The sequence below is a fragment of the Saccopteryx bilineata genome, chromosome 1 (genome assembly GCF_036850765.1).
Source record: "Saccopteryx bilineata isolate mSacBil1 chromosome 1, mSacBil1_pri_phased_curated, whole genome shotgun sequence".
Classification (NCBI taxonomy): Eukaryota; Metazoa; Chordata; class Mammalia; order Chiroptera; family Emballonuridae; genus Saccopteryx; species Saccopteryx bilineata.
Genome location: NC_089490.1, coordinates 356,130,314 through 356,155,120, shown reverse-complemented (window position 1 = coordinate 356,155,120; position 24,807 = coordinate 356,130,314). Strand labels below are relative to the sequence as shown.

The 24,807-nt window shown below is 43.9% G+C and overlaps 1 pseudogene; it reads left to right on the top strand.

The window, feature by feature from the left end:
• Positions 1-1,034: 1,034 nt before the first annotated feature.
• Positions 1,035-24,275, top strand: LOC136319648 (melanoma-associated antigen B16-like; annotated as a pseudogene).
• The last annotated feature ends 532 nt before the right edge of the window (positions 24,276-24,807 follow it).

Genomic DNA, 24,807 nt, shown 5'->3' with positions numbered 1-24,807 from the left:
TCATTAAGTGAAAGGCGGGAGGCAGGGAGACAGAGACAGACTCTCGCATGTGCCTGAAAACCAGGATCCACCCAGCAAGCCCCTTACAGGGTGATGTTCTGCCCATCTGGGACTGTTGCTCTGTTACTCAGCAACTAAGCTATTTCAGCACCTGAGGCGAGGGCATGGCACCATCCTCACCGCCTGGGGCCAAGTTGCTCAAACCATTCAAGCCTTGGCTGCGGAAGAGGAGGAGAGAGAACGAGAGAGAGAGAAGGGGGAGGGCGAGGGTTGGAGAAGCAAATGGTCACTTCTCCTGTGTGCCCTGACCGGGTATCCAACCCAGAATTTGCACATACCAGCCGATGCTTTACCACTGAGCCAACAGGCCAGGACCGATAAATGTTTTTAAAATAATAATAAAAATAAAAGGTTTAGGCCCTGGCCAGTTCGCTCAGTGGATAGTGCATGAGTCTGACATTAGTACATCCCAGATTCTATCCCCAGTCAGGGCACACAGGAGAAGCGACCATCTGCTTCACTTCCCCTCCCCTTCTCGCAGCCAGTAGCTTGATTGGTTCAAATATCAGCCACAGGTACTGAGATAGGTTGCACCAGAGGGGTGCATGCAGGAGGTCTGTCTCTCTGTCTCTCCTCCGCTCACTTAAAAAAAAAAAAGGAGGGTTTCACTGTTTATATAATAGAAGTTCCAGAGAAAGAGAATTGAAAGTAATAGTATAAATTGCTGAGGGTTTTTTTTCTTTTCCAATTCTGGAAAAAAAAAACCCAAAAACTTAAGAATGAAAGAAATTTACACTAGACCAAATTACTATTTTAGAGTGTTGGGGGAGGGGAAATATCAGCATATAACAAGTAAATTCCTCCTTCAGACTGTGGATCTGAAGCCCAGAGATTCTAGTCAGCTGAGGGGAGAGTCCTGGTGCTGCCTGAGGTCAGGCAGTGATTCCCCAACGCCCACCTTCCTGCCCACGCTCCTGCTCACTGCCTTTTCTTCAGACGAATCCACAATGCTATGCTCATAACCTCCTCAAACCCACAGTAAACAGGGCCTGGTGGTTGCACAGGTCTCCAAGGCTCTGGAGAAAACCTGTCTCTTCTCCCACCCACTAACGCCTGGCATTGTGAAGGAAGCTCCTGATGCTGGTATCCCAGTACTTCTGAAAGTCCTCAGAGTTCTGCTTGTCTTCCATTGCCCTCACGGCTGTATCAAGCAAATCAGAGGAGGGCTCCAGTAGCCAACAGGAGGAAGATAACACCTCACAGGGGGGCCAGACCCCCAAAATGGATCCGTAGATGCTCTAGATAAGAATGTGTTGATGAATTTCATAAAAGCCAATATCCAGGGAAGATAAGTTGAAAATTGTCATCAGAAAGTACAAAGACCACTTCATTGAGATCTTTCTGAGACTCTGAACTCATGGAGATGATCTCTGGCCTTGATGTGAAGAAAGTGGATCCCACCAACCACTACTATGGCCTCCTCATCTAAATGGATGTCATCTATGATGGGTTGCTGCATGTTAAAAGTGCGTGCCCAAGACCTGCATCCTGATACTTATCTTGGGTGTGATCTTCATGAAAGACAATCGTGCCAACAAAGAAGTCTGGGAACTTCTAATGGGGATACATTCTGGGAGATAGCACTTCATTTTTGGAGAGCCCAGGGAGCTCATCACCAAAAATTTCATGGAGAAAAAAATACCTGATGTACTAACAGGTAACCAACACTCACACTGAAACCACCAAGATGCTTGCTTATCATATTGCCTTGACCAGGCAAGCCCAGGGCTTATGAACCAGCGACCTCAGCGTTCCAAGTCAACTCTCCATCCACTGCACCACCACAGATAAGGCATGTCCTGGAGTTTTGGACCAAGGTTCATGGGACTGACTGATCCCATCTCAGTATGAGATGAAGAAGAGAGAGCCTGAGCAGAATTTCAGCAAGGACTGTCCTTACTCCATGGCTATTGCCAGTTCTAAGGCCAGGACTAGCAGCTTGTCCCACACCTAGGCAAGTCAGGGAGCGTTTCCGCATGCATTTTCTGAAGGGGCAGTTAGTGTTCATAGAATTTAGGTCTGAGATAGAACTGAAAGGAACTGAGTATACACATGCCTATATGTTCCTATTTTATATGTGTAACTTGAAATTTCATTTTTTAATTTTTTGATGTATGTATTATTGAAATATTATTTCTTTAATTAGTATTTTTTAAGACTTTATTTATTGACTTTAGAGAAAGGAGAGAGAGAAATAGAAAGGAGTGGAGGAGGAGACAGAAGCATCAACTCATAGCAGTTGCTTCTTATATGTGCCATGACCGGACAAGTCCAGGGTTTAGAACTGGCAACCTCAGCGTTCCAAATTGACCCTTTATCCACTGAGCCAACACAGGCCAAGCTGTTTCTTCTAATGTAGATTTAATTAGCTTAAAAATATCCAGGTTTATGATAATATTCGTTACACATTTAATGCTCTAATGAGGTTTAATACAAGTAAGAGCTTTGTTGTTTCTAAAATTGTGAAACCTCATATTGTTATCTGGAATAAGATAACAAGGCATTGCTAAAGGCATTTACTGGAATGGTGAAAGAAATCAGTTTTTAAATAGTTGTGTTTAAGAAATAGAGATTAACTAAAAGATTGTCAATTTATTGCCCTCATACCTTTCATTTTTTTGTTTTATAAAATTAAATAATAGATGCTTGAATTTGCTTTAACTTGTTTGTGAATGTATAAGAAAGATCTCTCGGTAAATTAGAAAAAAACAACAACAAGAAATTCTTACCATTCAAAGGCCCTTACTAATGAACTGAATTTTTATTCTAACCCACTTGAACATCTCTGAAATCATGATACATAATACAATCAATTGATGACTCTTATTTTTCGTTTTGTTTTCCCTTTATAAAATACGTCTAGATTTATATTTGCTCACTTTTCTATATTCTTATCTTAGTGTATCTTCAGACTTTTCACCAGCTGTGTAAATCTCCTCCCAAGCATATTTTTTCCCACCAGCGGCTTATCTCTTCCAACGACTTGAAGAAGTCTGCCCTAGAGCCTCCTGACTTGTTCCAGCTGAAGGCACTGTCCTCTCAGCCTGAAGCGCCGTTTGCACCTCGGATTCCCCATTCACCCTGTTTGGGGACTTTCTCCCCCTTGTGATGAAGACCTGCTCTCCTGGCTCCCATTCTTCCTTCCTTTTGGGTTAGCTCTGTTTTAGTGGAGCAAATTCTCCTGTTGTGTCCCAAAAGTGCATTGGAAGTAACATTTTTTTTTTAGACTTTGCCTGTCTGAAATTTTTTTTTTCTACCTTCACTTGATAGCTCAGTAGGATTAGAATTCTAAGTTGAAAATTATTTTTTTCCTCGGTATGTTGAAGGCATATTTCCTTGAGAAAACTGAGAATTCAGATGTGTTCTGATCTTTGAGCTTTTGTAGAAAAAAAAACTGTTATTTCTCTCTGAAAGGTCTTAGAAACATCTCCTTGTCCACACTGTTCTGGAATTTCTCCATGGAGAACCAATTTTCATTCACTTGGCTAGACTTTTAATAGGCTATTTCATACTTTATGATGGGACCTTCCTTCCAGCTGCAAGTCATATCAAGAACAAAGCCTCGTCTCCTGCTGCCGTATCAGCGTTAAAATCTCACCTCAGTGCCGAGGACCTATCCTGTGTCAGCTTCAGATTCTGTTCACCATACTAGCTTTGGGCTCCTTTTTGACTCTGGCACCTGGGAATTCCCCTTTTTTGTTTTCAAGCAGCCCTAGTGACATCATCCTGTCTCATAGCTTTACATTCCCTCTATATGCTGACAACTTAAAATTATACATCCACACCAGACTTCTTCTGCATATTCAACTGCTCCTTGATATCTCCACTGTGTGTCCCACAAAAATCTCAAACTTAAAATTCCCACTCAGAACTCCTGACAGTCCCCCTACACCTGCCCCTTCCTCAGCCTCCTGCTTCTCAGTAAAGGGCATTCTTCTAGGTACTCAATCTGAAAACCTCAGAATTAACCTTGACTTTTTCTCTGTCTCACACATACAAGGCCATCAGCAAACCCTCCCAACGTTACCTTCAAAACATATCCAGAAACCAGTAAATTCTCACCACCTCCATTGCTAACCCCTTGGCCCAAACCATCAAGTCTTACCTCAGTTATTGAAATAGCTTTCGGGTCAGTAATGCTGGAATGTCACTTTGGTGCCTCCAGCGAACTACAGTTTCTGTATTCATGTCGCTGAGTGGTCCCTTTCCTTAAATCTGGGCTAGCCTGTACCCTGCTTCGAATAGGAGAATGCAGCAGAACTGATGCTGGCTAAGCCTTAAGAAGTCCTGCCTGGTCTGTGGTGGTGCAGTGGATAAAGCATTGACCTGGAATGCTGAGGTCACCAGTTCGAAACCCCAGGCTTGCCAGGTCAAGGCACATACGAGAAGCAACTACAAGTTGATGCTTCCCATGCCTCACTCCCCTTCTCGCTCTTTCTCTCCTCTCTCTAAAGTCAATAAATAAAAAATCTTAAAAGTCCTGGCAGCTTCCATTATGCATTTTTGGAAGCCCTGCGCGGCGCTGTCAGAAGTCTGGCTGTCCTTGTTGTAGAGGCCACAAGAACAGGAAGAGGCTAGGGACCACCTGGAGGTGAATGGAGGAATTCCACCACAGCAAGAACCAAGCTGTGAGGATATGATCCCAGTGTCGCCATTACAGCCAGCCCCCAACCGTCTGGGAACACATGGTGGACATTCCTGGTCCAGCAGAAATTGCTAGCCCTGCTGTACTCAGTCCAAATTCCCCATGATCCACAGAACCATGAGTAATAATAAAAGTTTGTTGTTCAAGCCTCTGAGTTACATGGTAGTTTATTTTGCCACAATATATAACCTGAACTCCAGTGTCTCTTCTTCCTCCTTCACACACACCCCTTCAGCCTCTTCTCCATACAGCAGCAATATGAGAGTTTAAAATAATAATAATAAAGTTAATAATATCAATAATAATAATAAAACACAAGAGGGCATATCACTCCTCTGCTTAGAATTCTCCAATGATTCTCCTCTGACTCAGAGTAAAGCCCAAATCTTTACACAGCCTCAAGATCCCAGCCATGACAAAGGCCAGCAGGCAATTCTGTGTACTGTCAAAAGGAAAACTTTTACTCTTTTAAAATGTTGTTTAAAAATAAGCCTGACCAGGCAGTGATGCAGTGGATAGAGTGTCGATCTGAGATGCTAGGGACTCAGGTTTGAGACCTCAAAGTCCCTGGCTTGAGCGTGGGCTTACCCAGCTTGAATGTGGGATAGTAGACATGACCCCATGGTCACTGGCTCGAGCCAAAGGTCACTGGCTTGAGCAATGGGTCACTGGCTTGCGTGGAGCCCTCTAGTCAAAGCACATATGAAAAAGCAATCAATGAACAGCTAAGGTGCTGCAACTATGAATTGATGCTTCTCATTTCTCTCTCTTCCTGTCTGTCTCTCTCTCTAAAAGAAAAAAAAAAAAAGTTGTTGCCCTAGCAGCTAGGGCCTAGCTGGACAGCTCAGTGGGTTAAAGCATTGTTGGGAAGTGCAGAGGTTGCCGGTTCCATCTCTGGTCAGGGCACACACAGGAGGAACTCTACGTTCCTGTTTCTCTCTCTCTCTCTCTCTCTCTCTCTCTCTCTCTCTCTCTCCCATCCTCTCTCACTAAAATCAATAAATAAAAAATTTAAAAATAATAAAATAAAAGAGGAAGAATACTCAGTTGAGACCATATGTGGCCTGTAAAGCTTAAAATATTTGCTATGCGGCACTTTTCAGACAAAGTAGTTAACCTCTGCCCCGCACAATCTGGCCTCCGCTGACCCTGGGCCTTTCTGCTACTTTGCACATTCCCTTTGCTCACCGCTCCGGGAAGGCTGGCTGGCTTGTGATTCTTGCCATTTCTTGAGGTTATTACAACCAGCCAGGAATGCTCCTGCCCCGGGGTCTTTCCCCTGCTGTTTCCCTGTGCAGAGCGTTCTTCTCCCAGACGTCTGCCCAGCTACCGTAACTCCTTCTCTTCCCTCAGATCTTCACTCAGGTGCCCCTTCTCAGGGGCCCTTTTCCGACCACCTTATTGAAAATTACAATTCCCCTGCGTATGCTCTCTAATTCTGCCAGCTTTCTTTCTTTTTTTGGTATCATGTATCTAGTATTTATTTTTTACTTTTGGATGTCTTGGATTATTTTCTATGTTCTGTCACTAAGATGTAAACTCCATGTGGTCAGGAACCTTTGCTTTCTTCACAGGTGTAGTTTGTTCTTGGTGCTTTAGAGGTGTTCAGTATGTATTTTTTCTTTTCTTTTTTAAAAATTGATTTTAGAGAGAGAGGAAAGGAGAGAGAAACATCAATCTGTTGTTCTACCCATTCACGCATTCAGTGGTTGGCTTTTTTTTAATTAATTAATTTTTTTTTTATTTATTCATTTTAGAAAGGAGAGAGAGAGAGAAGAGAGAGAGAAGGGGGGAGGAGCAGGAAGCATCAACTCCCATATGTGCCTTGACCAGGGAAGCCCAGGGTTTCGAACCAGCGACCTCAGCATTTCCAGGTCGACGCTTTATCCACTGCGCCACCACAGGTCAGCAGTGGTTGACTCTTGTATGTGCGCTGACCGGGATGGAACCCACAACCCTAGTGTAGTGGAAGACGCTGTAACCAACTGAGCTACCCAGCAATTTGTATTACTTGAATGTCCTTTTGAGTCATGAAAACCACCACATCCCTCTGTTTTCTGTGCAGCACTTGTCATTTGTCAATACCTTTAGGAATTAGTCCACAAACTCATGAGAGCCAGGACCACAGAATAATGCTCAGCAAATATCAAGTGTTCAATATAATATTTAGTTCATAAATTAATACACCTCTCACACATATCTTTAAAAAGTGAATGGGAACTGAGAATGTAGAAATACAGTAAGTTAACAACTTTTTCAATGACTTTTACTGTGAGTAGGAGCAGAGACATGGGATGATAGCTGGACAAAAACATAGGGTCAAGGGAGGACTAAAAAATGAGGATTCAACCTGACCATTTGTGGCGCAGTGGATAGGTCATCGACCTGGAACGCTGAGGTAACCAGTTCAAAACCCCAGGCTTGACCAGTCAAGGCACATACGAGAAGCAACTACTATAAGTTAATGCTTTCTGCTCCCCCCATCCCCAAACACACCCTTCTCCTTCTCTGTCCTCTCTCAAAAATCAATCAATAAATTATTTTTTTAAGAAATAGGGATTCAGCCTGACCTGTGGTGGCGCAGTGGATAAAGCATTGACCTGGAATGCTGAGTTCACTGGTTCGAAACCCTGGGCTTCCCTGGTCAAGGCACATATGGGAGTTGATGCTTCCTGCTCCTCCCCTCCCCTTTCTGTCTCTCTCCCCTCTCTAAACTTAAAAAAAAGTGGGGGAGCCTGACCTGTAGTGGCGCAGTGGATAAAGCGTCAACCTGGAAATGCTGAGGTCGCCGGTTCGAAACCCTGGGCTTACCTGGTCAAGGCACATATGGGAGTTGATGCTTCCAGCTCCTCCCCCCTTCTCTCTCTCTGTCTCTCTCTCCCTCTCTGTCTCTCTCTCCTCTCTAAAAATGAATAAATAAAATTTTAAAAAAAAGTGGGGGAAAGACTCAAGGAATAATCCAGACTGACACAATCAATGGCATAAGAAAAAGGAAGGGGTTAAAGAAACAGAGTTCACCTGGTTTGTGGTGGCACAGTGGATAAAGTGGACATCCACCTGGAATGCTGAGGTCGCAGGTTCAAAATCCCAGGCTTGCCAGGCCAAGGCACATGCAAGAAGCAACTGCAAGTTGCTTCCTGCTCCTACCTCACCACCTTTCTCTCTCGCTGTCTTTTCTCTAAAATCAATAAATAAAATCTTTTTTAAAAATAAAGAAAAAATAGATGCTTCTCGCTCCACCCCCTCTCTCCTCTCTCTGTAAAAATCAGTAAATAAATCTTTTTTTTTTTTTTTTTTTAAAGAATCAGTTCTTGGAGAAGACAGAACAGTAGGCAGCTGGTGATGAGCAGAGATCCAGCAGTTCCAGCAGTTAGAGCCTCATTAGTGGGAAGATGAGGGAGGTCCCTTCTCTTGGCTTCCAGTTCCTCACAGAGGCGTGGGAGGTGAGGTTATCTGCTGAGGAGAGAACAGATACTGGAGGTTTGAGAGGAAAAGACAGACAGAATGTAGAGAAAGATGGAGAGCTTACTAGTTACTGAGGGCCCACTTGGGGTCTATAATCACAAATGGAAATGGAAGCAGGCAGCCCCATTGGTAATATCTCTTAAGCAGCACCCAGCTCCTTGGTTGTAGGGCAGAAAGGACAGAGTTGAGTTCAATCATGGTAACTGGCGCAAAGCAGTGGTTCTTAGTGTGTAGTCTCCAGACTAGCAGCATCAGAATCACTGAAAACTGGTAAGAAATGCAAACTCTGAGGCCTCACCACAGCCCTCCCAAATCAGAAACTCTGCAAGCAGGGCCCAGCAAACTGTTTTAACAAGCTCTTCAGGTGGGTCTGGTGCTGTGCCCAGTTAAGTCTGAGGAGCCCTGCAACAAAAGGAAAGAACAAGAGAGCTGAGGATACTACAAGGGAATAATTATAATGGCAAGCTAGAGAGTGTTAATTAAAAAGGAAAGGAAGTAAAAACATGAGGGGGCTGATTAATGTCATAAAGTGGTAGGGTCAACATCTTAGACTATAATAAAGTCAAATAATTGTAGTGTGGTGTATTAATTTTCCATTGCTGCCATAGTAAATTACCACAAACTAATTAGCTTAAAAGAAAAAAACCTACTGCTTGCCCTGGCTATAGAGCTCAGTTGGTTAGAGCATCATCCTGACACACAGAGGTTGCTAGTTCAGTTCAGGTCAGGGCACATGCAGGACAAATCAGTGTTTCTATCTCTCTTTCTTCCTTCCTCGCTCTCTCTCAAATTAATAATTTTTTTTTAAAAAGACACCTACTGATTTTCTCAAAGTTTGTAGGTCAGAAGTCTGGCTCTAGGGGGTCCTCTGTTCAGAGTCTCATAGAGGCTGAAATCAATGTGCTGATGGGACTGTATTTCTTTCTGGAGATTCTGGAGATAAATCTTTTTCCAGGCTGACTCAGGTTATTGACAGAATTAAGATCCTTGTAATTATAGGGCTGAGGTCCTCATTTCCTTGATGGCTATCAGCCAGGAACCTCTATCAGGCATTTCTTAAAACTGCCCACATTCCTTGTCACATTGCTTCCTCCACCTTCTAACCCAGCAAGCTGGTGATCAGGAACTGCCTTAAGATAGTGGTCTTTAAACTGGGGTTTCAGGGGTATGGAGGCATGAAAATCAATTTAACCATGGCCGGTTAGCTCAGTGGGTTAGAGCAGTGGTCCCCAACCCTCGGGCCGCAGACCAGTACCAGTCCGTGGGCCATTTGGTACCGGTTCGCAGAGAAAGAATAAATAACTTACATTACTTCTGTTTTATTTATATTTAAGTCTAAACGATGTTTTTTTTTTAAAAACGACCATATTCCCTCTGTTACATCTGTCTAAGACTCAGTCTTGACGCTTGTCTCGGTCACGTGATACATTTATCCGTCCCACCCTAAAGGTCAGTCCGTGAAAATATTTTCTGACATTAAACCGGTCCGTGGCCCAAAAAAGGTTGGGGACCACTGGGTTAGAGCATCATCCCAGAACAAGTTTGTGAGATCAATCAGAGCATATATGGGAGGCAACCAATGAAAGCACAACTAAGTGAAACAACAAATGAATGCTTCTGTCTCTCTCTCCCTTCCTATCTTTGTCTCTCTAAAACTGATCAATAAATATTTTTTAATTATATTGGCAAGTCACACTAAAATTAATATTTTTATGTTCCCAATTCTTTCTGAGTACATTGGGTTAAATAAGGTGTGTCCATATGCAAGAATAAAAAATCTAAGTAACATTAATTTGTTAAGTCTTGGCGAAGCCTTTCTTGAGATGCTTCTCAGAAACCAAAAAGTAAATGAATCTAACTGGGTAACAAATCCTTTTGAAAGTCGTCATGTGGGGCCTGACCTGTGGTGGTGCAATGGATAAAGCATCGACCTGGAATGCTGAGGTCACCAGTTCAAAACCCTGGGCTTGCCTGGTCAAGGCATATATGAGAGTTGATGCTTCCTGCTCCTCCCTCCTTCTCTCTCTCTCCTCTCTAAAGTGAATAAAGTCTTTTTAAAGATTTAAAAAGAAAGGCCCTGGCCGGTTGGCTCAGTGGTAGAGCATCGGCCTGGCGTGCAGGAGTCCCAGGTTCAATTCCCGGCCAGGGCACACAGGAGAAGCGCCATCTGCTTTTCCACCCTTCCCCCTCTCCTTCCTCTCCGTCTCTCTCTTCCCCTTCCGCAGCCAAGGCTCCATTGGAGCAAAGTTGGCCCGTAGCTGAGGATGGCTCCATGGCCTCTGCCTCAGGTGCTAGAATGGCTCTGGTTGCAACGCCCCAGATGGGCAGAGCATCGCCCCTTGGTGGGCGTGCTGAGTGGATCCCGGTCAGGTGCATGCGGGAGTCTGTCTGACTGCCTCCCCGTTTCCAGCTTCAGAAAAATACAAAAAATATATATATAAAAAAATAAAAAAAGATTTAAAAAGAAAAGAAAGTCAGGTGGTTTCCAATTCTTTTGCTTTTAACAAAACTGAAAATTAAGTTGTCAGCCAAGAGATTATTTAAAATAATTTTTGAGCCTTGGCCAGGTAGCTCTGTTGGTTAGAGCATCATCTTGATACACCAAGGTTGTGGGTTCCATTCAAGAATCAACTGATGGGCCCTGGCTCAGCAGTAGAGCGTTGGCCTGGTGTGTAAAAGTTCTGGGTTCAATTTTCGGTCAGGGTGCACAGGGGAAGCAACCATTTCCTTCTCCATCCCTCCAGCCCATCCCCTCCCACAGCCATGCCTCCAATGGTTTGAGCATGTTGGCTCAGGATGCTGAGGATGGCTCCATAGCCTCGACCAAGGCACTGAAATAGCTCAGTTGCCGAGCAACAGAGCAGGTGCCCCAAATGAGCAGGTCATCGGCCCCAGATAAAGCTTGCTGGGTGGATCCCAGTCAGGGTGCATGCAGAAGTTTGTCTCTCTCCCTCCATGCCTCCCTCCTCTCACTTAATAAAAAAAAAGGAAAATAAAAAAATCAACAAATGAATGCAGCCTGACCGGGCTGTGGCACAGTGGATAGAGCGTCAGACTATCCGATGCAGAAGACCCAGGTTCGAGACCCCAAGGTCATGAGCTTGAGAGTGGGCTCATCTAGTTTGAGCAAAGCTCACCACCTTGAACCCAAGGTCGCTGGCTCGAGCAAGGGGTTACTCGGTCTGCTGAAGGCCCACAGTCAAGGCATGTATGAGAAAGCAATCAATGAACAATTAAGGTGTTCCAATGCGCAACAAAAAACTAATGATTGATGCTTCTCATCTCTCTGTTCCTGTCTGTCTACCCTTCTCTCTGACTCTCTCTCTGTCTCTGTAAAAAAAATAAAAATAAATAAAAATAAAAACTTAAAAAAAACAAATGAATGCATAAGTAAGTGAAACAACAAATCAATGTTTCTCCCTCTCTCTCTTTCTCTCTCCCTTCCTCTCTCTCTAAAATCAATAAATAGAAATTTTAAAAAGAAAATAATAAGGTAATCAAAATATTTCTAAGCATAAGAATATATTGCAAAAATATATATATATATATATTGCACCCTGGCCGGTTGGCTCAGTGGTTGAGCGTCAGCCTGGCATGCAGGAGTCCCAGGTTCGATTCCCGACCAGGGCACATAGGAGAAGCGCCCATCTGCTTCTCCACCCCTCCCCCTTTCCTTCCTCTCTGTCTCTCTCTTCCTCTCCCGCAGCCAAGGCTCCATTGGAGCAAAGGATGGCTCTGTGGCCTCTGCCTCAGGTGCTAGAAGGCTCTGGTCGCAACAGAGCGACACCCCGGATGGGCAGAGCATAGCCCCCTGGTGGGCAAGCCGGGTGGATCCCGGTCGGGTGCATGCGGGAGTCTGTCTGACTGCCTCCCCATTTCTGGCTTCGAAAAATACAAAAAAAAAAAAAATATATATATATATATATATATATATATATATATATTGCATTAAGGTAAAATTCTATGTGGAAGAGTGCAATGGAGTTCACAAGTTTAAAGAAAAAGGCCTGACCAGGCAGTGGCGCAGTGGATAGAGCATTGGATAGAGTGGGCATCAAGCTGCCATGGTATTTAGATTCTATTAGATACATTTTTTAAAAAAAGTATTACAACAGTTTTAAATGTCAATAAATATAATACACTAGAAAGTACATCCTTTGAAATTATTTAAAATTATAAATTCTAAAACAGATTTTGGGAATACAGAAGCTGTAAAGTTTGAACACTGCTGGCTAAAGACAATAGCAGGAAATAACCTGTACCAGTGACCTTTGCTGAATTTAATTAGCATTGAATCTAAAACTAGAGTCAGGGAGACCAGCAAGGGATTACTGCCATAGTCCATTCACTTTTTCTTTTTTTTTTTGTATTTTTCCAAAGTTAAAAGTTTGAGGGGGGGGGCAGACAGACTCCCGCATGCGGGATCCGCCAGAGATGCCCACCAGGGGGCGATGCTCTGTACATCTGGGCCGTTGCTCCTTTGCAATGGAGCCATTCTAACGCCTGAGGCGGAGGCCATGGAGCCATCCTCAGCACCCAGGCTAACTTTGCTCCAATAGAGCCTTGGCTGCGGAAGGGGAAGAGAGAGATAGAGAGGAAGGAGAAGGGGAAAGGTGGAGAAGCAGATGGTTGCTTCTCCTGTGTGCCCTGGCCTGGGACTTCCACATGCCAGGCTGACACTCTACTGCTGAGCCAACCGGTCAAGGCCATCCATTCACTTTTATACTTACTGATAGACTGGCCACTCTGTGCTGGGTACTGTATATACTGCATATGATCTGGAGAACAAATAGTAAGCACATCCTTGCCCTTGTGGAGTCTATAGGCCTGGAGAAAAGCAGCAAGGCCAAAACCAAGGCAGAAGCATCAGGGGTAAAGGTAAGGGGACAGATGTCAGCAATACTGATATTTATCAGCTTATTTTCATGTCTTGTGTTTTTATCTCTTATACTCCTTTCTAAAATTAATTAATTAATAATTTATTGATTGAAATTTTTTAGAAAGAGAGAGACAGACAGAAACATCAATCTGTTCCTGTATGTGCCCTGACTGGGGATCGAACCCCCAATCCTTGTGTGACAGGATGAAGCTTTAACCAACCAAGCTATCCGGCCAGGGCTATCGTCCATTTTTGTGTGTGTGTGTGACAGAGACAGAGAGACAGAGGGACAGGAAGGGAGAGAGATGAGAAGCATCAATTCTTCTTTGCTGCACCTTAGTTGTTCATTGATTGCTTCGTCATATGTGCCTTGACCCAGGGGGGCTACAGCAGAGTGAATGACCCCTTGCTCAAACCAGTGACCTTGGCTCAAGCTGGTGAGCCTTGCTCAAATCAGATGAGCCTGTGCTAAAGCTGGCAACCTTGGGGTTTCAAACCTGGGTCCTCTGTGTCCCAGACCGATGCTCTATCCTCTGTGCCACTGACTGGTCAGGCCTATCTTCTTTTTAAAAAAAAAAAAAAAAAAAAAAAAAGACTAACTTGCTAGTCTAAGTCCAAATACTCAGTGTTCAATGGCAGGACCTCCTTGAAATGGAGCGATTTTGTTATCTAGCTCCCATTCACCACCAATTTTTTAAGTAACAAAATAACCTGCTAAGTTTAAGAATTCAAATAATACTGAGGTTGCTGGTTCGAAACCTTGGGCTTGCCCGGTCAAGGCACATATGGGAGTTGATGCTTCCTGCTCCTCCCCCTTCTCTCTCTCTCTTTCTCTCTCACTCCTCTCTCTCTAAAAATCAATAAATAAAATAAAAATTAAAAAAAGAATTCAAATAATACCAAAGCGTAAAAGGTCCCATCTAATCTTGTTTCCATAAAGCAATCAGTTGCAAAATGAGATGATTTTTATGACACCAGATCCCAAGTGGAAGAGGACATGGAGTAAGTCAGGCACACATGTGCATACTCAAGGTAGTGAAGAATGACATTGCCAAACCTGGGGCACAGTGGACTTTGTGCACAGCCCTCACAGGCGTATTCCCCCCTCTCAGGGTTCTGCTGACCCTAGTTCCCATCTATTTTAGTCCTATGGAGACTTGCCTGTTTGAAAACCCTGCTGGTCAGCCCTGGCTGAGTAGTTCAGTTGGTTAGAGCATTATCCCAATACAGCAAGGTTGTGTATTCAACAACAAATTGATGTTTCTCTCACTATCTCTCTTGCTCTCTCCTTGCCTTTCTGTCTAAAATCAATAAATTTTAAAAAGAAAGAAAAAAAGAAAACAAAACCCCGCTGGTTAACCCAGATAAATCTCCAATTGGTCTAACTGGTAGGTCTTCCCAGCATGCCCCTCACTGGCTCGCATGCCCTGCCCCAAGACTTGACTGGCCTCACAAGGGATAGGGAAAGGAGGAATGTAGCAGGGTCTCAGCCTGCACAGCTACCCTGCACGGGAAGCTGTGGGGTTCTGATTCCATATGTGCACCCTCAGAGAAGCACCAGCCCATTCACTTCACTTTTCTTCTACTTTCTCACTCTGAGACATGTGGCAGCTCTTACAGCGTGCTGGTAATCCTATGGGACTGAGACATAAATGCCCTGTTCAAAGAACACATCACCTTTTTCATCTACTTTAACACTTGACATTTTAATTCAGGAAGATGCGGATTGGACACAACATCGATATTCCTAATATCTTCCATATTGTAGGGGCACAGAAAGCATAAATGACTGAGTGAATGAATGAACGAATAACTACATGGTTTCTCGAACTTCCAGTTTTGTAAGACTGTCATTCTTTTAATATGCTTCCATTCTCTGCCTTGATTCAGGTCTTCATAATTTTTTTACCTCCACCCTTCACCCAGCCCAGGGGTGATAGCCTTATGCCTGTTCCTGGTGTCTTCCATCACTCCCACATCACAGTCTGCCTTGGAGACCATCAGACTCATCTTTCCATGTTCTACAGCCAACCATTCATTAATTCATTCAACAAACTTGTATCAAGCATCTGCCATGTTCCAGGAACTGTTCTGGGCATTTGGACACACCAGTAAACCAAAAAAGACAAAACAAGCAGTCCTGCTCTGGAAGAGCTCACTTGCAAATAAATGCACTGAGTAATGTTGTAAGGTGAAAAGTTGTAAGAAAGAAGAAAGAAACTTAGGAAGGAAGGAAGGAAGGAAGGAAGGAAGGAAGGAAGGAAGGAAGGAAGGAAGGAAGGAAGGAAGGAAGGAAGGGAAGGAGGGAGGGAGGGAGAGAGGGAGGGAGGGAGGTCAGAGGGAAGGAAGGAAGGAAGGAAGGAAGGAAGGAAGGAAGGAAGGAAGGAAGGAAGGAAGGAAGGAAGGAAGGAAGGGAAAGAAGGCAAGAGGTAGAGCACAGAAAGCAGGATCAGAGTGCAGGTGGTCAGGAGCAGTCTCACTGAGTAAGTGGGACTTGAGCAAAATCTTAAGAAGGGAGGGCATGAGGCAAGGAGGATAGCTGAGAGAAGGGCATTGTAAGCAGAGGACACTGGGCTAGGAGGGTGTCCAGCATGTTGGAGGAACAGCAAGGAGACCCGTGTTGCTGGAGCAAAGCGAACCAGGAAGAGAACAATAGAAGGAGGGCAGAGGTGGAACCCCAGACTCAGATCACGTAGAGTAGACCTTTGGGGGTTATAAGGATTTTGTCTTTTACTCTGAGTGAAACAGCATACTGTTGGAGGGTTTCAAACAGACAGACTTGCTCTGCCCTGTTTTAAAAGAACCCTCTGGTTCCCATGTTGAGAAATAGGCTGGTGAGGAAGGGGTGGGGTGAAAGTAGGGTGTGGGGTGTAGAAACACAGGAAATTTAGAAGGCTATTGTAATAATCCAGGCAAGAAGTAACTCATAGTGCCTCTGACCAGGATGGTAGCAGTGGAGGTGGTGAGAAGTGCTTGAATTAGATTCTAGATTTATTTATATACCAGTTAACAGAACTTCCTGATTGACTGAATGTGGGAGGTGAGAGATAAAGTAATGTGTGGCCCTGGTGGATAGATCAGATGGTTAGAGCATCATCACAATATGCAAAGGTTGATGGTTTGATCCCCAGTCAGGGCACATACAGGAACAAATCAATGTTTCTGTCTTCCTTGCCCTTCCTCTCTCTCTCAAGACAATTAAAAAAAAATTAGTAAAGTGTGATTGTCAGTCTGAGCAACAGGAGAATGGCATCGTCATCATTGAAATGGGGCAGGCTGTGGGTGGAGCAGGTGAGAGGTAAGATCAGATGTCCGGGTTTGGACACACTGATCTTCAGCTGGCTTTTAGGCATAAAGTGGAGATGTCAAGGAGGCAGCTGAATAAATGATTGGGAGAGAGTTCTTGGCTGGATCTCATGCTTTAACTGTCATGTGCTCACTGGCATCTCCAAAATTGGTTCAGACTTCTCTCCTAAGCTACAGCCTCTTATATTCACCTGCATTCTTGACTTATTAACTTAGCTTTTTAACAAACATCTCAAATTTAGTATGTCTAAAACTAAATTTCTGCCCTTGCTGGGTAGCTCAGTTGGTTAGAGAATTGTCCCCATACATCAAAGTTGCAGGTTTGAACCTTGGTCAGTACACATACAAGAATCAAATATTGAATGCATAAATAGGTGGAACAACAAATCAATTTTTTTTTCTCTCTCTCCCCTCCTCTCTCTCTCAAATCAGTAAATAAAAATTTAAAAATAATAAAATAGCCTGACCAAGCTGTGGCGCAGTAGATAGAGCATCGGACTGGGATGCAGAGGACCCAGGTTCAAAACCCCAAGGTCACTGGCTTGAGCACAGGTTCATCAGCTTGAGTGTGGGGTCGCTGGATTGAGTGTGGGATCATAGACACAACTCCATGGTCTCTGGCTTGAGCTCAAAGGTTGCTGGCTTGAAGCCCAAGGTCGCTGGCTTGAGCAAGGGGTCACTTGCTCTGCTGTAGGCCCCCAGTTAAGGCACTTATGAGAAAGCAATCAATGAACAACTAAGGAGTCGTAACAAACAATTGATGCTTCTCATCTATCTCTCTCCTTTCCTGTCTGTCTGTCCCTATCTGTCCCTCTCTCTGTCTCTGTCAATAATAATAATAATAAATAAAATATAGCCTAACCAGGCGGTGGCGCAGTGGATAGAGCGTCGGACTGGGATGCGGAAGGACCCAGGTTCGAGACCCCAAGGTCGCCAGCTTCAGTGCGGGCTCATCTGGCTTGAGCAAAAAGCTCACTAGCTTGGACCCAAGGTCACTGGCTCAAGCAAGGGGTTACTCAGTCTGCTGAAGGCCCGCGGTCAAGGCACATATGAGAAAGCAATCAATGAACAACTAAGGTGTTGCAACAAAGAACTAATGATTGATGCTTCTCATCTCTCTCCATTTCTATCTGTCTGTCCCTATCTATCCCTCTCTCTGATTCTCTCTCTGTCTCTGTAAAAATAAATAAATAAATAAATAAATAAACAAACAAACAAATAAAATATAACTGAATTACTAATTATCTGTCTTCCTTTACAGAACACAAACAAATGAACAAAAAACAACAAAACTGAAAAAATTCAATGGCAATTCCATTCTTCCTAAAAACCTTTAAGTCATCTTTGACTCTTTCTTTCAAATTTCACATTTAAATCATCAACAAATCCTATTGCAACCATTTCCAGCCTCTCCTTGCCGCCTTCACCACTGCACCCTGGTCCAAAGCACACAGCACACTTACCTGGATTATTATAGCAACCTCTGAACTCCGACAGTCTGTTCTTCACATGACTGAATTGATCCCTTAAAGAGGTAAGTCAGAGTATCTCACTCCTCTGCTCAAAACCCTCTAATCATCCCTTATCTCAGAGTAAAAGTCTGTAGGCCCCACAGGCCGTGGGCTCTCACCGTTACAACCCACCTCTCTACTCGCATCCCCCACTCATCTCACTCCTGTCACACTGGCCTCCTTCAACATTCCAAGAATACTCCTGCCTCAGGACCCTTACACTTAATGTTCCTCTGCTTAGAAAGCCCTTTCCCAGGTTTGCAAAGATGTTGCTTCTTCTCTTTTTTCATGTCTCCACTCCTTAAATGTCACCTTATCAAAAAGGTGTCCCCTGACTACTCTACAAAAATGCGTATACTCATCTCCATTACCTTGCTTCGTTTCTCTCTGTTGCATTTATCATTGCCTGACATTATAATACTAAATGTATGCGTGTATGCTTGTTGTCTATCTTTCCTAACTAGAATACAAGTTCCATAGTAAAAGAGACTTTGTTTTGTTCACTTCTATATTCTCAGTGCTTGGACCAGTGCCAGCCATGAAGTAGGACATTTACTAAATATGTGCTGGCTGGCTGGATAATAAATGAATGAATGAGTGAGTGAATGAAACATGGCTTTTCTGGTACTTAACCGTTTATAACAGGGGTAGTCAATCTTTTTATACCTACTGCCCACTTTTCTATCTCTGTTAGTAGTAAAATTTTCTAACCGCCCACCAGTTCCACAGTAATGGTGATTTATAAAGTAGGGTAGTAACTTTACTTTATAAAATTTATAAAGCAAAAAATAAATAAATAAATAAATAAATAAAATAAAATAAAATAAAATTTATAAAGCAGAGTTACAGCAAGTTAAAGCATATAATAATAATTACTTACCAAGTACTTTATGTTGAATTTTTGCTAAGTTTGGCAGAATAAATCTTTATAAAACAACTTACTATAGTTGAATCTATCTTTTTATTTATACTTTGGTTGCTCCGCTACTGCCCACCATGAAAGCTGGAATGCCCACTAGTGGGCGGTAGGGACCAGGTTGACTACCACTGGTTTATAATGACAACAAAATTGTCCAGAGAAAAGAGAACTCAGCATGAACTCTCTGAACAGAAGAAGTTCATTGAAATAATGTCTCATACACACACACACACACACACACACACACACACACACACACACCCCAATACCCTGAAATCTCTGCAAACGTACAACAAAGAATGATGAAGTGCACCTGTAGGGTCAAAAAGTATGCAATCATTAAAAAGTAATTATGGGCCCTGGCCGGTTGGCTCAGTGGTAGAGCGTCGGCCTGGCGTGCGGGGGACCCGGGTTCGATTCCCGGCCAGGGCACACAGGAGAAGCGTCCATTTGCTTCTCCACCCCCACCCCCTCCTTCCTCTCTGTCTCTCTCTTCCCCTCCTGCAGCCAAGGCTCCATTGGAGCAAAGATGGCCCAGGCGCTGGGGATGGCTCCTTGGCCTCTGCCCCAGGCGCTAGAGTGGCTCTGGTCGCAGCAGAGCGACACCCCGGAGGGGCAGAGCATCGCCCCCTGGTGGGCAGAGTGTCGCCCCTGGTGGGCATGCCGGGTGGATCCCGGTCAGGCGCATGTGGGAGTCTGTCTGACTGTCTCTCCCCGTTTCCAGCTTCAGAAAAATACAAAAAAAAAAAAAAAAGTAATTATGAATACAGCAAAATGTTAATGGCATGACAAGGAAAAGTAGTAAATTGTAAAACAACTGTTCTTTATATAATTACTGTACTGCTATAATCACAGCAATGCAAAATGTGATTATATGTTACATTATAGCTGATATTAAAAACAAAATTAGTTACTTTCTAAGGCCTATTAGTAGGATTACTACTAATTAATTAATTTTTCTTCATAATTAAAAAAAAGATCTTGTATTTGTTCTTCCATAAAAGGAACAGGTTTTAACTCCCTGGGCACATTGGCTGAGGAAAATCCCAGCCCAGTGAAATCAGCGCCCAAGTTCCCCCTCGGGAGGCAGAGGGGTCCCGGGCCAGGCCCGTGCACACACTGAGTGGTAAGTGAGGCATAGAGCATTTGCATGACAAACCCAGAGGGGAAAAACCCACCCAAGAGTTATTTCTATTTAAGCTCAGAGAAATGCAGAAGTAAATCTACTTGAGCCTAATTTGGCTTGAAAATGAAACCAAACATGCTTGTGGAGTTTTTTTGAGAGGGTCAAGAGGAGGAGGGAGTCTGAAAGTAGGAGGAGCTTAACCAGGCTCTTCTACGGGGTCCAAATTCCTGAGCCTCAGTGGGGCCTCCGTGTTAGTGCAAAGGATTCTGAAGCAACGAACCACTGGACGTTGACAGGCCATCATTTCTTTCCTTTTAAAAATTTTTTTGAATTTATTTTTGGAGAGTGGGGAGAGAGAGAGAGAGAGAGAAAGAAGGGGGAGAAGCAGGAATCATCTACTCATAGTAGTTGCTTCCTGTATGCACCTTGGCTGGGCAAGCCCAAAAATTTGAACTGGCAACCTCACAGTTCCAGGTCAACGCCTTACCCACTGTGCCACTACAGGTCAGGCCCTTTTTAAAAAATATTTTAAAATACAATTTATTTCTTGATTTTTAGAGAGAGAAGAAGGGGGGGAGGGTGAGAGAGAGAGATTGATTCGTTGTTCCACTTATTTATGCATATTCATTTATTGATTCTTGTATATGCCCCAATAGGGATCAAACTGCAACCCTGATGAGTGGAGAGGACGCTGTAACCCAGTGGTTCTCAAACTTTTTGAAGTCGGGGCGCATTTAAAATTCTACAAATAATTGTAGGCGCACTATATACAAATTTCTGAGAAATATGTTATAATAATTAAGTCAAATATTAAAGAAAAAAATTAAGTCCAAGTGTGCTTTTATGGTAATTAAATAAAATAAATACAACAAAATTAAATTTATTCTGACATTAAAAAACATTTTTATGTTACATTTTTTGAGTTAATGCTTTTTAGAATTCATAAAAATGGGGTTAAAAATTTTAAAAATGACAAAAAGTTATCTTTTTATGTATATAGATACATTCTTAGTAAGATTTAGTAAATGTGTTAAGTTTTTCATTCTTGTTTTTATAAGAAACATGAGCCTAATGTGTTCTAGCAATTTCTTCAATGTTTGGACATATATTTGAAAGGCAAACTCTCATTTCCTTGTCAATACACTGAAGAATTCCTCTCTTTTTACTCTTAACTGTATTGAGTGCAGAAAACCCCCACCATACATACCAGCTTAACTTTACACCAAACAAAGGATAGAAGAAACTTGCCTCCAGTCTTTCCAGGGAACATGGGGGGGTAGTGTAAACAATCCAGCACCACAGCTTAACAGCCTTTTGCAACCTCAGGCAAATGAGGTGGGGGATTGGGCAGACTGTCAGCTTACAGCCAATTCCCCACACTTCTGTCCCTCAAAAATCTAAACTCCAGAAACCCCGTTGGTTTTTGGTCCCCAACAGGCACATATTTCTCTGGAATACCATAGGGCGCACCTGGAAATCTTCTAGGGCACACCAGTGTGCCCTGGTGCACACTTTGAGAACCACTGCTCTAACCAATGATGGGATTCAAATAATTTACAACCAGTTCTCTGCCATAATGACCCTTTTAAGTATAAAAAAATGATATACCAAAAGGTAGTTTATTATTTCATGCATTTAATACTTAAATAAGAACAATAAAAGAGGTACATAAAACTAGATTATAAGAAAGTTTTAAAATATTAATGAAAAATATTAAATAATATCTGACAAAAAACAATACAAGTTGTCACTCGCTGGTTGTTAGACACTTTTTCTCTTTACATTGTATGTTTTTTTCCTGAAGTAACAAACATGAGGGATTAAAATGTAGTATTTCATCAAAGCATAATAAGTTTTATAACATGAATAAATAAATATTACAAGCATAGTTCCATCAAATTATTTTCACCTATGGACAGAATGAACATTACTACAAACATTTAGAATACACTATTGCACAGATGAACATTTAAAAAGAGTAAGGAAGATAAATTTGTGATTTCCACATTGAGCAGCTGCCCAGGTGCCCACCTTAGAGAGAATCCTGATTACAAGTGCCATTTTTAACAACCGGTTCTCCAAACTCAATGAAAAATTAGGTATCGGTTCTGCTAAATGGGTGTGAATCAGCTGAATCCCACCACTGGCTCTAACTAACTGAGCTACTTGGTCAGGGAGGCCAACATTTCTTTTTGTGTGTGTGACAGAGACAGAGAGAGGGACAGACAGACAGAAAGGGAGAGAGATGAGAAGCATCAATTCTTTGTTGTAGCACCTTAGTTTCTCATTGATTGCTTTCTCATATGTGCCTTGATGGGGGGGGAGGTGTTACAGCAGAGCGAGTGACCCCTTGCTCAAGCCAGTGACCTTATGCTCAAGCTGGTGAGCCTTGCTCAAATCAGATGAGCCTGCGCTCCAGCCGGCGACCTCAGGGTTTCGAACCTGGGTCCTCCACTTCCCAGTTGGACACTCTATCCACTGCGCCACTGCCTGGTCAGGTGAGGCCAGCATTTCTTAACCAAATTGTTCTAAACCAGGGGTCCCCAAACTACGGCCCGCGGGCCACATGCGGCCCCTTGAGGCCATTTATCCGGCCCCCGCTGCACTTCCGGAAGGGGCACCTCTTTCATTGGTGGTCAGTGAGAGGAGCATAGTTCCCATTGAAATATTGGTCACTTTGTTGATTTAAATTTACTTGTTCTTTTATTTAAAATATTGTATTTGTTCCCGTTTTGTTTTTTTACTTTAAAATAAGATATGTGCAGTGTGCATAGGGATTTGTTCATAGTTTTTTTTTATAGTCCGGCCCTCCAACGGTCTGAAGGACAGTGAACTGGCCCCCTGTGTAAAAAGTTTGGGGACCCCTGTTCTAAACTCTTTTTTAAATTTTATTTTAGCCTGACCAGGTGGTGGCGCAGTGGATAGAGCGTCGGACTGGGATGTGGAAGGACCCAGGTTCAAGACCCCAAGGTCGCCAGCTTGAGCGCGGGCTCATCTGGCTTGAGCAAAGAGCTCACCAGCTTAGACCCAAGGTCGCTGGCTCCAGCAGGGGGTTACTCGGTCTGCTGAAGGCCCGTGGTCAAGGCACATGTGAGAAAGCAATCAATGAACAACTAAGAAGTCGCAACACGCAACGAGAAACTGATGATTGATGCTTCTCATCTCTCTCTGTCCCTGTCTATCTCTGCCTCTGTAAAAAAAATAAAAAATAAAAAAAATAAAATAAATTTTATTTTATTTTATTGATTTTAGAGAAAGGAAGGGAGAAAGGGAGAGAAAGACAGGAACATTGATCTGGAATTGAACCAGCAACCTCTGCACTTCCCCACAAGGTTCTAACCAACCAGCTGTCTAGCCAGGGCTGTTCTAAACTCTTTAGTCATCATAAAAGCTATGGAACTTCTTCCCAGAAAAATTTACATCAACCCAAAATTTTGAAACAATTTCAGGGTGTCCATGGACCCCCTAAATCTCAAACCTTCTACTTGTCCTTGTATCTCCGTTAAGAATCTCTGCTATGACCTGGCTTGTGGTGGCGCAGTGGATAAAGCCTTGACCTGGAATGCTGAGGTGGCAAGATCAAAACCCTGGGCTTGCCTGGTCAAGGCACACATGGGAATTGATGCTTCCTGCTCCCCCTCCCTTCTCTCTTCTCTCTTTCCTCTCTAAAATGGATAAACAAAAAAACATATTTTTTTAAGAATCTCTGCTAGACTTGAATAAATACAGTGTCTTACATGTATATGATGTATACAACGTTTGCACAATTTTTCAAGTCTGTTGATTGGATTGTGATGAATAGCTACAAATTTATTGTAGTTAAAAGAAATACTGAATTCAGACTTGTTGGTGTTGTTACCTACGTTCTCCAGAGAGGCAGTTAAACATCTGTGCAGTTTGGGAGCATGTTAAGAGGGGTCTCCTATCGAAGAGGTCCCCAGTCCCCCACAGCAAGGCTCTCTTCCAGTGTTTCTTCTAAGAGAGTGGGTCCTGCTGGCGTTCCTCTGCCCCAGGGTCCAGGCATGCAGGGCGCCTGACTCGCCGAGGACCCGGAGCCTTGCGGGAACCGACCCCTGCTTCTCCGAGATTTTTCCACAGAAATGCTGCAGCCGCTGACTGGCTCACATATGTTTTAAGCTTTTATTCTCCATTTATGACCAGGTTTTCCGGACGCAGACTGTCAGCGCGTGTCCAAGGAGTTACCAGTGTGGGCCGGGCGCGACACGCAGTCACTGGGGTCGTCCCGAGTGAGCGTCTCTGATGCAGTTCCGCGGGGCCAGAGCGTGGGCGGTGTCAGCGGCGGCCGCAACCAGCAGGACGCCTTGCCCTCCAGCTCCCCCTCCTGGGCGCGCGCGGTGGCTTAGCCCTGACCTGGGGGAGCGCACCGCCTTCCTGCACGAGGGTCGCCCAGTGCGTGGCGGTGGCGGCCTCAGCGCCGTGGGGGTCCGACCCCCGACACGCCTTGGCCTTTGGGCTGCGCAGAGCCCTGTCCATTCCCCATCCCTGGACGCCCCCGCACGGACCGGGCTCCCTGGCTCTCGGTTCACCCCCGGAAGGTTCAGACCAAATTTCTACTTCGGCCCCCGAACCCGGTTGTTTCTAGGCGCTCCGGGCAGCTCTGTACAGGGCTCATTTGACAAAAGTGTCTGGCATACACAGTGGGTATGCGTACATCTGTTGAATAAATAACATACTTTATTTTTCATGTTTGAACCGTGTCTGCTCCAGCAACACTTTCAACGGTGTGTCAACTGTTGTCAGTAATGTGCTGGGAAGGATGGAGGACAGCTGGGGAAGTGGAGGGAAATACGCGGGGCCCCCAGAGCCGCTTCGGAATGAGTTGGCGGTTCAGCGCCCTTCCCGGGCGCAGCGGAGCACAGATGGTCAAAATCCTCG